This window comes from Talpa europaea, assembly GCF_964194135.1.
Source record: "Talpa europaea genome assembly, chromosome: 14".
Taxonomy (NCBI): Eukaryota; Metazoa; Chordata; class Mammalia; order Eulipotyphla; family Talpidae; genus Talpa; species Talpa europaea.
This window is the reverse complement of record NC_140082.1, coordinates 56,002,915-56,014,524: the sequence shown is the minus strand read 5'-3', so window position 1 is coordinate 56,014,524 and position 11,610 is coordinate 56,002,915.

Genomic DNA, 11,610 nt, shown 5'->3' with positions numbered 1-11,610 from the left:
GTCCCACACCCTGGATCCTGTGCCTAGCTCTCAGTTCCACAATGGGGTCTTGCTCCACGCCTTATTTCCCTCCTTATCCCCGTTTGCGTGGCCCACATGCTCTCAGTGCCTGAGAGAGGGTTTCCAACTATAGGGTGTTGGTGATTTTTTTCTGGTCGCTAGTTGGCCCCAGAGCTCTTTCCTAGTGACCTTAGGGAACTGTTTTTTTTACCCCGTGGGAGTGACGTGGAGTGCCTCAAGGGGATGGGCGTCTGCGTCTGCCTTGTGCCCCACCATTGTGAGGTTCCCACGCCCCAAATTTCATGCCCCGGGTCTCAGTTCCAAAGCCCTCAGGTCTAGGATGCGGGCTGTAGCCCAGTTCAGTGTCTGCAGAAATGGTGCCTTTTGCACCCTGCTCCAATATCCGTGTGCCTGATTACTTAGTGAGGGAGATTCACCTCAATGAGGGCTCCTGCGCATCTTCCCTCAAGCCTAGGTCGCAGGCTCGGGGACCTGGGCAGTTGCGTCCCGCGTATGCTTTTCAAGTGCACCGCTTTTCCGCACAAGCTTACCAGCTGACCTTGGACTATTTGTAGGTCTCCTCAGAGTCTTTGTTTTCTCTAATCTCACCTATGAAATTTTAAAAGGCCAAACAATAAGTTGTCAATAGGTACGGACTAATATTAATAACTTAGTCATTCTGCTAAAATAAAAATATGAATCTTTGTAACCCCAGTTTTGTACTATGATGAGGCAGGTAGGTAAAATTGCTCATACCTAAAATGAATATTTTGGAATTAATAGTCAAGTAAGTGTATTACCTTGACAGTCGAGGTTTTCCAGATTTTTCAGATGAACTGAGATGTAGAGGCTGCATCTCATAGAACTTTTCTTTCAGAAGACTTTACTATTTTTTTTTTTTTGGTTATTTTAGATAACAGTTGATATAGCTTTATTTTTACTCATGTCAGTTTGAATTGAATTTGAAAATATTTTAGTCTCCAATTATGTGTTCTAAAGACCTGCTCAGCACTTTAAAGGCATCTATTTTTCATGAAATTATAATTTGAGACAAATGTTGGCAAAATTCTGATTTAATCGTCTCACTGTGATTTATACTTTGAACATTTTTATAAATAATTTTCTCATAATTCTCATTTTAAGGCTCAATTATTATCATTTGGACCTAGATTATCCAACACTAAGAGAATTGTATAACTCTGTGATATGTTACTTTGGCCCCAGACCCCCATTTTCAGACAAATGAGGGGTGGCAGTGTAGGAGGGAAAATTTGTAGGGGTTGAGGTCAGGAAGGTAGGTGGAGGCAGAGTCCTAAGTGTCTTGAAGGCCATGGGAATGTCTTCACTTTTATTCTGAGACAGAAGGATTTAAGCCGAGAATTGAAGTTAATGTAAAGATCTAATACAAAAGAGGGAAAATGTTCCCCAGTGTGGAATTTGCCACCACTAGTCTCGCCTCCATCTCCACTTCCCTTTGAGAGTTTCAGTGGGTTGTCAAGTTTTGCAATTGATCAGGGAAGAATGGTTAGGGGTTTGAATCTGTTGTCTAAGCTACATAGCAGTTTAGGCAAGAGGATAACAACTTCTCTTACTTGAACTGAATTCAGTAAACAAGAAGTTGTATGATAAAGAAGGTCAATGGATGATATTTTTCAAAGTACACATGTTAGCATTGTATATTATTAACATAATAAAGTCATATTGATATAAAATCAGGAACAGAAATATCTTATTTAGGTAGCTGCGAGAAAATATCATGATTTAAAAGTAGTACCATGCTGTTAGAATATTCTTAATTTATATTGTTCAATTACCATCTTTTAAAATTGATTCTATTATTATTCTTTGGATTATCAGATTACATGAGTACAACTATGGGCATGATTCAATTTCATTTCTATAATTCACAATAAATTCAGTTGATATTGGTATTTTTAAACTAACTTTTTCACATTTGAATTTTTTTTTTAATTTTCAATTTTTTAAAATTTATTTTTGCTTAGAAGAACCGGAGTGTAGGCCAGAGGTACAGTTGGTGGGGGTGATGATTTAAGAGATTCACCAGAGACAGAATTGGGAGCAGAACAGGTAGATTTACTGAAATACACTGCTAAGGGGAACAGCAGGTGAGATAGGAAAGGTCTGTTGCACCATGTGTGGGTTAGCTTCCTGGCCGGGGATCAAACTCAGGTCACAGTGATAGAACTGATAACTTAACCCCTATGCCACCAGGGAGGCCCTTCATGTTTGAAATTGCTCTCTGAATCACTGACTCAGAAAGAAACTTGTATAATTACCCAGATTATAAGCATTTAAAATGTTTTTTTTTTAATTTTCTTTAGGCACAAATAGAACCCCAAGAACTGTTTGGAGATACTCAGACTACTTCAATAAGTCAAATGGAAGTCAAAAATACAAATTTGGAAACTGAAAATTGCAGACTGAAAACTGAATTAGAGTCACAGAGAATAAAATTGGGAAAATACATGCAACTCTATCTAGAAGAATCAAACTCTAGAAAATCATTGCAAATTACCGTAAACACGTAAGTTGTAAAAACAGGAATTATGGGAAAGAAACTTAGTTCACTTATTTACCTCTAAAGCATAATTGTTATAGATCCAGGTTCATGTAATTACTAAGAGGTTATTATTTGGAAAATAATGTTAATAAGTGAACTTATCTTTAAAATGTTACTGCAGGACTGTTTGAATCTCCTCTTTTGTTGATTTTACATGACTTAATTTTTAGCCCTAAATAATTTCATCTAGTTAACCTGATCTAATAGACTTTAAGATAAGGATATTTGAAACTTTATAACTTAAATAGTGTTATTGTTATAAAATTGCTTGTCATAATTCTCCCAGTAGAAAAATTAATGAGTTTATTTTTTTTGAAGATTACAATTTTAATTCAAGTGGTCTTCAAGTATCACTACACTTAGCACAGTTTGGTTACTGGTGAATTAATTTTCTTAATGTGATCTTTGACACTATTGCTAGAGGGCACCCTGAGACAAATTATCCTTCACAGTTTTAGATTTTCTGCTCTCCAGAAAGGCATACAAGTGAAATGAGGAAAGCTGCAGGAGGTGAAGGGTAGTAACATTTACAGACTGACTACAAATAAATATTGGGTTCTGCTTCTGCTTGAGGAGGTGTGTGGAAGCCCAAATGGGTAGATCTCAACACCAGTGCCTTTGTAACAATATTAGGGGCTTTGTTTTCCTTGGAGCTGTTTAGTTCTCTTTAGTCACCCAACAGGCACCTCTCCTGTTCTCCCCTAGAAGTTGTTGTTCTAAGTTAATCTTCAGTGCCAAAGGTTTACCTGTCCGAGGTACTGAATGAAATGTGTACGGATAGTGAAAGGAAATGCTTGGCATTTTCCCTGAAGCTGCCACCAACACTGCCCACCCTCCCTGCTTTGAATTACTTATTAGGAACCCTCCCGGAAACATGGGCTTCTTTACCACACTTTTAAACCCCTAATTGTAAATAGTAGGTATGCACCAACACGTTTTGAGTGTTAAAACATTGTTTTTTGGGAAATTCATGTTATGGCAACATTTGTTTTTAAAGTGCAAATTATTTAGGCAAAAATAAAATATAAGGATTTGGGTTTTTCAGTCTTCACGGGGCCATCAAGAAGCTAACAGAAGTCAATACTGAACCTCTTTTGAAGGAAACACATCACGAATATGTATTCAACGTGCCTCCTCCAAGGCTAGACCTACTGCTATCTTCTGCTACACGTTCTATTAATAGTCTTAATAATCGTTTCATGCTTGATAGTTATCTTACAACAAGAGGAAATTCAACAACTTTTCCTACCTTCAACCCATGGCCTTAAAATGAAAGCACAGACACTTAACTATGACAAGGTTAGTTATATTTCCTTTTGACAAATTTTATATTACCTTGGATTTCAAATTTCTGATGCAATATTCATTTGTACTTAGACAAAATTCTTAGTTGTTCAACTGACTTATTTATACATGCTAAGTAAATGTCAGTTACTTGTGCTAATAAAGTAGACATAAAATTTAAAATTACAAGTCCCTGGTGCTCTCATTTTCAAAATCACTGACATTATTGAATTAGATGTAACTAAATCAACATATTTAAAATTTCTTGAAAATCTGTGTTTAATTAGATCTTAGAAATTAAATATTAATTCTTGATAACTGGAAGTATACTTTGAGATACTTTGGCTTACTTTATGATTGATTTCAGTTGGACTGTGGTTCATAAGAATTTTAAAGTTTCTCTGTACATTAGCTGTCTCATTTTTCCACTATGCAATAAGTTTATGACTGACATCTAAACAGATGTTATCATTTACAGTAACTCCTTTTTATGAATTAAGCATAAATTAATTATTAAAAATTAATTTCTGTTGTCACTATCTTACATAAGAATACATCCTTAAGCACAATTTTATCTTTTAACATTTTTAATCTCTTTTTATAAAATATGGACCACTTCCCAAATAGTCAAATCAAACAACTATTTGAATTTTTATTTTATTTTAAAGATTTATGTATTTATATAATAGCTGGGGTATAGGCCAGAGGTGCAGGAGGCTGAGAGGATTCACCAGAGACAGTGGGGAGCAGAGCAGGCAGTCTGACCGAAAGCACTGCTGAGGGGAGCACTGGGCAGGACAGGAGAGGTCTGCTGCTCCATGTGGAAATCTCCCTGGCTGGCAGGGAATCTAACCCACGCTGCAGAGGCTGGACAGCTTCACAGCCCTGTGTTCAACCCTCTGCGCCTCCGGGGAGGCCAATATTTGAATTTTTAAAAACGAGTTAACTTATGTTTCTATAACTTGCAATCACTGAATGACCACTACAAGAACAATGTAAAGGAATCTTTTAATACCAGCTAGCTTTATTGGCTATCATTTTTATTAAAATTTCTACTTTAATCAATGCACATTAACTTATGGTTTTGATGGTGTTTTCATGTTCTTCTTAATGAACATAAAAGCAGCAACAGCTCATTTTAAAAGAAGTCTCACATGATTTTTTGCATTTGGGTTCTTGTCATAATAAATCATGGAACAGTAGAGCTAAGAATTCTTACTCAGCTTTGCAGCTATATGGGTGTGGAAACTTCAAAGTTGTGAAATTGGATTATTTGATAGAGAAAGAAAATGAAAGTCAAATATGGCTTTAAATTGTTAAATATTCTTTTTCTCATGAAAATTTTAAAAAATCAGATAATGTATCATTTTATAAGGTAGAGTATACATACAGAAGCAATGTTAGAGAAGATTTTTGAGGAAATTTCTTTGCCTGTTTTTGGGGAAAAAGTTGTTTGTTTTTAATATTTTTTAGATAAGTGAAAAAGCAGTTTAAGTTTAATGTTGTGGTTCCAAGTCCGTGGTCCTCTTGTGGGGCACTGGTTTGCCCAATTATGCTAGTCTTAGTAAGAAGGATCAAAAATCACTACTCTATCAAGATACAGAAAGACATGTCTCCATAATGACTTCAAATGCCTCAAAAAAGTTGTCTAAGAGTTACTTTGGAAGAGTTCTTTGTATACCTGAATATCAATCCCTTGTCAGTTGCATGCTGTGTGGATATTTTATCCATTCTTTGAGATGTCTTTATCCTCTGCTAATATGTTCTTTTGCTGTGGGAAAGGTTTTTATTTTGATGTCATCTCATCTGTTTATTTGGGTTTTGTTTCCCTTGCCTTAAGAGTATAGAATCCAAAGACATCTATGTCATTGATGCCTTGAAACCTATCAACAATGCTCACCTCTATGTATTTTATTGTTCATCCTTTATGAACTTATCATTGTACTTGGAGTTAGAGAGTGGGTCTAAGGTCTTTCTTCCCCACATGTCTGTCTGATTTTCCTGCCCCACTTGTTAAAGAGATGTCCTTTTCCCCATTGTATGGTTGTGGTGTTTTTGTCATAAATCAGGAATTGATATATGTGTAGCTGGATTGCCACTCCTCTGATTCCGTTCCATAGCTTTGTGTCTGCTTTTATTCCTATACACTATTGTGTTAATTACTAAATCATAGTGTTTAAAATCAGGTAACGTGCCTCCATGTTTCTTCTTTCCTCAGGATTGCTTTAGCTCTATTTATTTCTGGCTCTACCCTTCCTTCACTTCTTTCATCCTTGTGGAAATAGCAACCTGCACACAGAAACTTTTCTCAGAAAAGATGGGCTTCATCATCTTCTTGTGTTTCTAGTAATAAGGTCCAAAACAAAACAAAAACCTATACTCATCGACTAGTCCTTGGTCCAGCAATAGCCGTCACTTGATAGGTGACATTTAAATCTACACTCATTTAGTTTGTCATGGGTTTATCTTTTGCCCCCAGGGGAAGTTCCAGTATCTTCAGCATGGAATAAAAGCAGCCAAATAAATTTGGATCCTGCCAACTTACATATCCTTATCTCCCACTACTTCCTTTGCTGCCCCTTTACTTTAGCATCTGACCGACCGAGACTGTATAAAACCACAGTGCATTACCTTCTCTACAGCTCTTTGGCTCCACATCTCTTCTCTGTCTGGCATATCCTTGCCTTGCCCTTCAGGTATCAGTTCATATATCACCTCACCAAAAAGCTGGAAAATAGTGACACAAAACCGTGAAGTTCCTTCTGTGTTCCAGTAGCACCCTGTTCATACCTGTCATGCTGCATACATGATCACTGAGGAGCGGCCCGTGCCATCTCTGTATTGTCATTCCAGTGGTTGTCACAGTACCTTAGCACATGCTTGCTGAATAAATGAGAAATGAGAAAATCGGAAGCTCTGATCCTTAGCCACAATAACCATTGATTCAATGTGCAATGGACAAATTACATTTGCCGTCTTTTATTTTGGAATGTAGTGGCACATAAATAATGTTTCATTTGAATACTGATGAAGGGCTCTGCTTTATTTTCTTTTTAACAAGTTATCTTAGTCATCAACAAAGTATTTATTTAAGAATCATTTATTTATGCATTCAAGATTATAATTCTGTGTAGTGTTTTTCCAAACACATGATTTTTCAGTCATGTTCCTTCCAAGACTAGGTCACCCAAGTAAACCATTGGCTTCATCCCACAAACCTGTGTGCTTTCACATCTGGCACTAAGGCTCATGAAGGGCTGAGAAGTCCCTGGATGGAACCCCATTTGCATGCACAGCCCCTCCTGTGGCAGAGGGTGGGGCAGAAAAGGAGGCCTGGGGAGCCCAGCCCCATGTGGGGCTCAGGGGCTGTGAGCACCATGGCCTGGACGCCTCTCCTCCTTGTGATCCTCTCTCACTGCACAGGTGGGGACAGGCCTCAAGGACCAGGTGTCACTACAACCTTTTTTCAGTCTGTCTCACACAGTAATTCATAAAATTGTATCTGGTCCTTGTCCCTTTACCCATGAGTGTCTGTACTTTCAGGTTTCCTCTCCCAGCCTGTGCTGACTTGGCAGCCCTCCCTCTCTGCGTCTCCTGGAGCAACAGCCAGACTCACCTGCATCCTGAGCAATGGCATCAGTGTCCAGAGCAAAAAGATATTCTGGTTCCAGCAGAAGCCAGGGAGCCCTCCCTGCTATCTCCTGAACTACCACACAGACTCAGATAAGGGCCAGGGCCCCAGGGTCCCCAGCCGCTTCTCTGGAGCCAAGGCCACCTCGGCCAACGCGGGGCTCCTGCTCGTCTCGGGGCCGCCGCCTGAGGACGAGGCCGACTACTGCTGCGTGGTCTCCCATGGCGGTGATTCTCACAGTGACACACACGGAAGGGGACATGGGACAGGAACCTCAGCCTGCTCACAGTCTTGTTATGTGGCCATTTTTAAATAATTGTGCATATGCACACTATACGTTGAAATACCTCTGAGTTCATAATGGATCTGCTACAATTAAACATTCAGTGTTTCTAAAACCTCAGGAAAAATAGCTAACATTAAGAATAAACTAACGAATGACTCTGGAAGGCTGCCAAGTTATTAATGTGATTAATCGTGAAGCTGCCCTTTTTCTCTTACCCAGATAAGGAAGAGGAGACTTCCACACTCTCATTCTCAGTGTCCAGACACCCACCCCCAGCAGGTGCACAGTCCTCACAGCGGGGACTCTGCTCCCCAGAGACACTTCCCTCCCAGGAAGTGGGGGAAGGAAGGGCCCACGAGATTGTGTCCTAAGAAACAGGCACGAAGAGGTGAGATGCCGTGTGAGGATCAGGCCCAGCGGGAATTTCAGACAGATCTGCCCTGCGCCCTCACGGGCACCTCAGCCTTCAGTTGTGGAGTCGGGACGGGGGTCAGGCATAGGGAGTTGATGACTCAGGACGTGAGGACAGCAAACCTCGTTGTGGGATATGAAAGGGTAACAGCGATTCTCCACAATGTGAACCAGCTGAGTCTACACCAAGGAAAGGGGTGAAATAGAGACGCTCTTAGAGCTGACACCACACCGGACCCCTGGGGACTCCCGTGAGTGGTGTGGCCCTCTCCTGTCCAACAGCGCAGCGTGTGGGGTGGGCTGTGAGCATCAAGAGCAGGAGCTCCCCAATAATGGTCTGTGAGCCTCCTCTGGTGAAGCCTTTCATGAGTCCAGAATCCAGGTGACATTCTCCTGCCCAGGGAGCAGAAGAAACATTGGGGGTCCCCATGGCAATGTTACCTAAGCCTCAAAGGCATACTCCCTGCTGAGTGACCCAAGACAGATGTTACTGACCCCTAGATTCAAACTCATCCTCTGGCTCCTGGTGTCCACACCACCTCTGTTATGAAAGCCATGTCCTTGTTGCAGACCCAACGGCTCAGTTTGGGCCCTGCTGGCACGGTAGCTGTGAGCTCCGGCAGGTCCACCCCCTTCCCTTGCTCTGTCTTCACAAGGGAAGTGACAACGTTTCTTTTCTTACTGTTCTCCCAGTGCAGACACATGCAGTTGCTCCCAGATACAAAATCCCATTTATGGTTGGCAAAGAAAACAGACGTCCCACCTCTGGGACCTGGGAGACCCAGGGGTCCTCTCCCAACACCTGCATGTCCCCACTCCGGGTCCAGGCCTTCTTCTCCCCCCATAGCCCTGACTGTGTAAGGACGCTGGGCTTCTCTCTTGCCCTGCAGACTGCTCTCCTGAGCTGCTCCTGCTCTCTGGTCACCAGGAGACCCCTCCCCACTGGGACAGGTCTCTCAGACCTGACACTCACTATATCACTTCACCCCTTATTCCTAATTCCTTTCCCTCATTAGGGATGATATTGGATATATATCACTTCTCTAAACCTAGAGCTCACCAGATAGAATGATTACCACTGTTACCAACACGTGCTCTGGGGATCGTAAGCCTGGACCTTGGCTCCAGTTCGTGATGTTTTGGTTATGAACCAGGGACAATGTAACAGCAAACCCAGTGGCCAGGTGATCTTAAACTATTTGGTGACATAAATGTTACATTTTGCTACCTATTGGTCCTCAGTGACCTGAAAAAACAATGTCTCAGATGCGCACACCTTGGAAGCGACCTACTCTTTTTTTTTTTTAAGATTTATTTATTTATACAAGCACTGGGTACATTCAGAAGTGCGGGAGGGTGAGAGAATTCACCAGAGCCAGAGCGGGGAGCAGAGCAGGCTGACTGACGAAGTACACTGCTGAGGGGAGCAGTGGGCGGCAGGAGAGGTCTGCGCGCTCATGTGGGATCCTCACCCGGGGGCCTGGGATCGAACCCCAGTGCTGCAGAGGCTGCGGGCAGCTTTGCAGCCCAGCGCTCAACCGCTGTGCAACTGGGGAGTCCCCTGAAGCGACCTACTCTTTCTACTGCCTCAACTAGTGACAGTCAATGACGTGAGAACATCAGCACCCACCAGGAGAGCTGGGAGTGTGAAAAGCATTAGAAGATGTGCTGTATTCTGAGCCTAATCGGGGGTGCTGTGGACTGGTGCTGAGAGCTCAGGGGACCTGGATAGGTAGGCTCAGAAAATGCATCATTGACTCTTGCATACTTGGGACAGCAGTGCCCGCCCTGCCCTGAGCCACATGGGCACTCTGCACTGACTATCCCTGCCTCCTACTTCATCTCCTCCCATCTTGGAGTTGTTGCCCAAGCTTATTTTGCAGAAAAGGATGATGGACCATCGCACCGCAGGGATAAATGTTCACGAACTGTGATGGGTGAGTCTGTCTGGACACAGCACAGCAGATACTTGCAGATGGAAGAATCTCAATTCCAACAGCAAGACCTCCACAAGCAGAGCTCTGGGGCTTCCCTGCCAGGACACAGGCCCCTCCCATCATAACCAAAGGCATTCATTTCACTACAGGATTCGCTGTGGTGGGGTGTGAAAGGATGTGATGGGGGTGACATGTCCACTGCCTTTCATCCTGGCACCCTGCACAAGCAGTGGGCCATCTGTTCTTTCTGTCACCTTCTCCCCTTAATTCTAGGGTCCTGGGCCAGGCTGTGCTAGACCTGTTGTCTTGCACAAAGTCTGTGTGTGTGTGTGAGAGAGAGAGAGATGAGTGAGCACCATCTTCTCTAATACTCTTCTAAGCCAGAGGCATCATGACAGAGTTTTCCTAAATATGCAAGGAGCTATTCCAAAGACATAAAAAAGAGGCCATCTTTTATGTCTTTAGTAAATGAGTGCAAACTAATTTACTGATTGTAGAAAAACCAGGACATCCAGTCTCACAAGAACTGTGTCATATTTGAACATTAAAGGACCATATCATTCATCATTATAAGTGTAAAAATGCCTCACTTTATTGTAGAGACCATGTTATAGCAAGAGGGATCTATCTTGGCCTCCAAGGAGGATTTGGGTAGAGGCTCAGGCATTTGAGAAGTCTCAAATGGAGAACATGGATTTTGAGGGAGAGCAATCAGTAGTGTAAGTGAGGCATATGTCAGACATAGGTCCGTTCAGGAAAGAACTTCAGTGCTCTCAGCAGTGGCGTTTTGACACGCTGTAGGAGAAAAGGATGCATTTTTTGGATGCCATGCTGTGTAACTCCTGGATTCTGGAGCCTGAGCAGGGGGACAGGCATCAGCCTGGACCTTCAGATGGAAAAAGCACAGCCCAAAGAAAGCACATCCCTGGGTCAGGCAGACTCACCCAGAGCCACCAGGGGGAGCAGTTCTCTGTTCCTTCCTGCCTTGGGATGGCCTCCTGGGCCCTGGTTCTGTCATTTGCAACTTTCCAATCCTCAAGTCACCCCTACCTCCTGATTGCCACCCAGACTCCCCCACCAGGAAAGAATTGGTTTGGACCCTGGGGCCCTGAGGATAACTGAGACAAAATGCAAAGGTGACACAGGGCTCCCACCAGAGTTCGGGGGCCTTTCTGGCAACTTTGATGATGCAGTTTACTCATGATGAACATCGAATAAATGTATTAGTATTACAACTGTCATTTTCTTTGTATGTTACTTGCCTGCTCTTTCTCATTTATTTCAGGGAGCATAACCAATGGAAAATCAACATAAAAATTGTTGTTGCAACTGTAAAAGAGAAGAAAAACAAATAGCAAAGAGAAATCACTAGATACATGATTGATGATGAATGGGTGGATGGATGGATGGATGGATGGATGGATGGATCTATCACTCGATCATAGGTTGTTTGATAAACAGAGAGTAGAGAAATAGATAG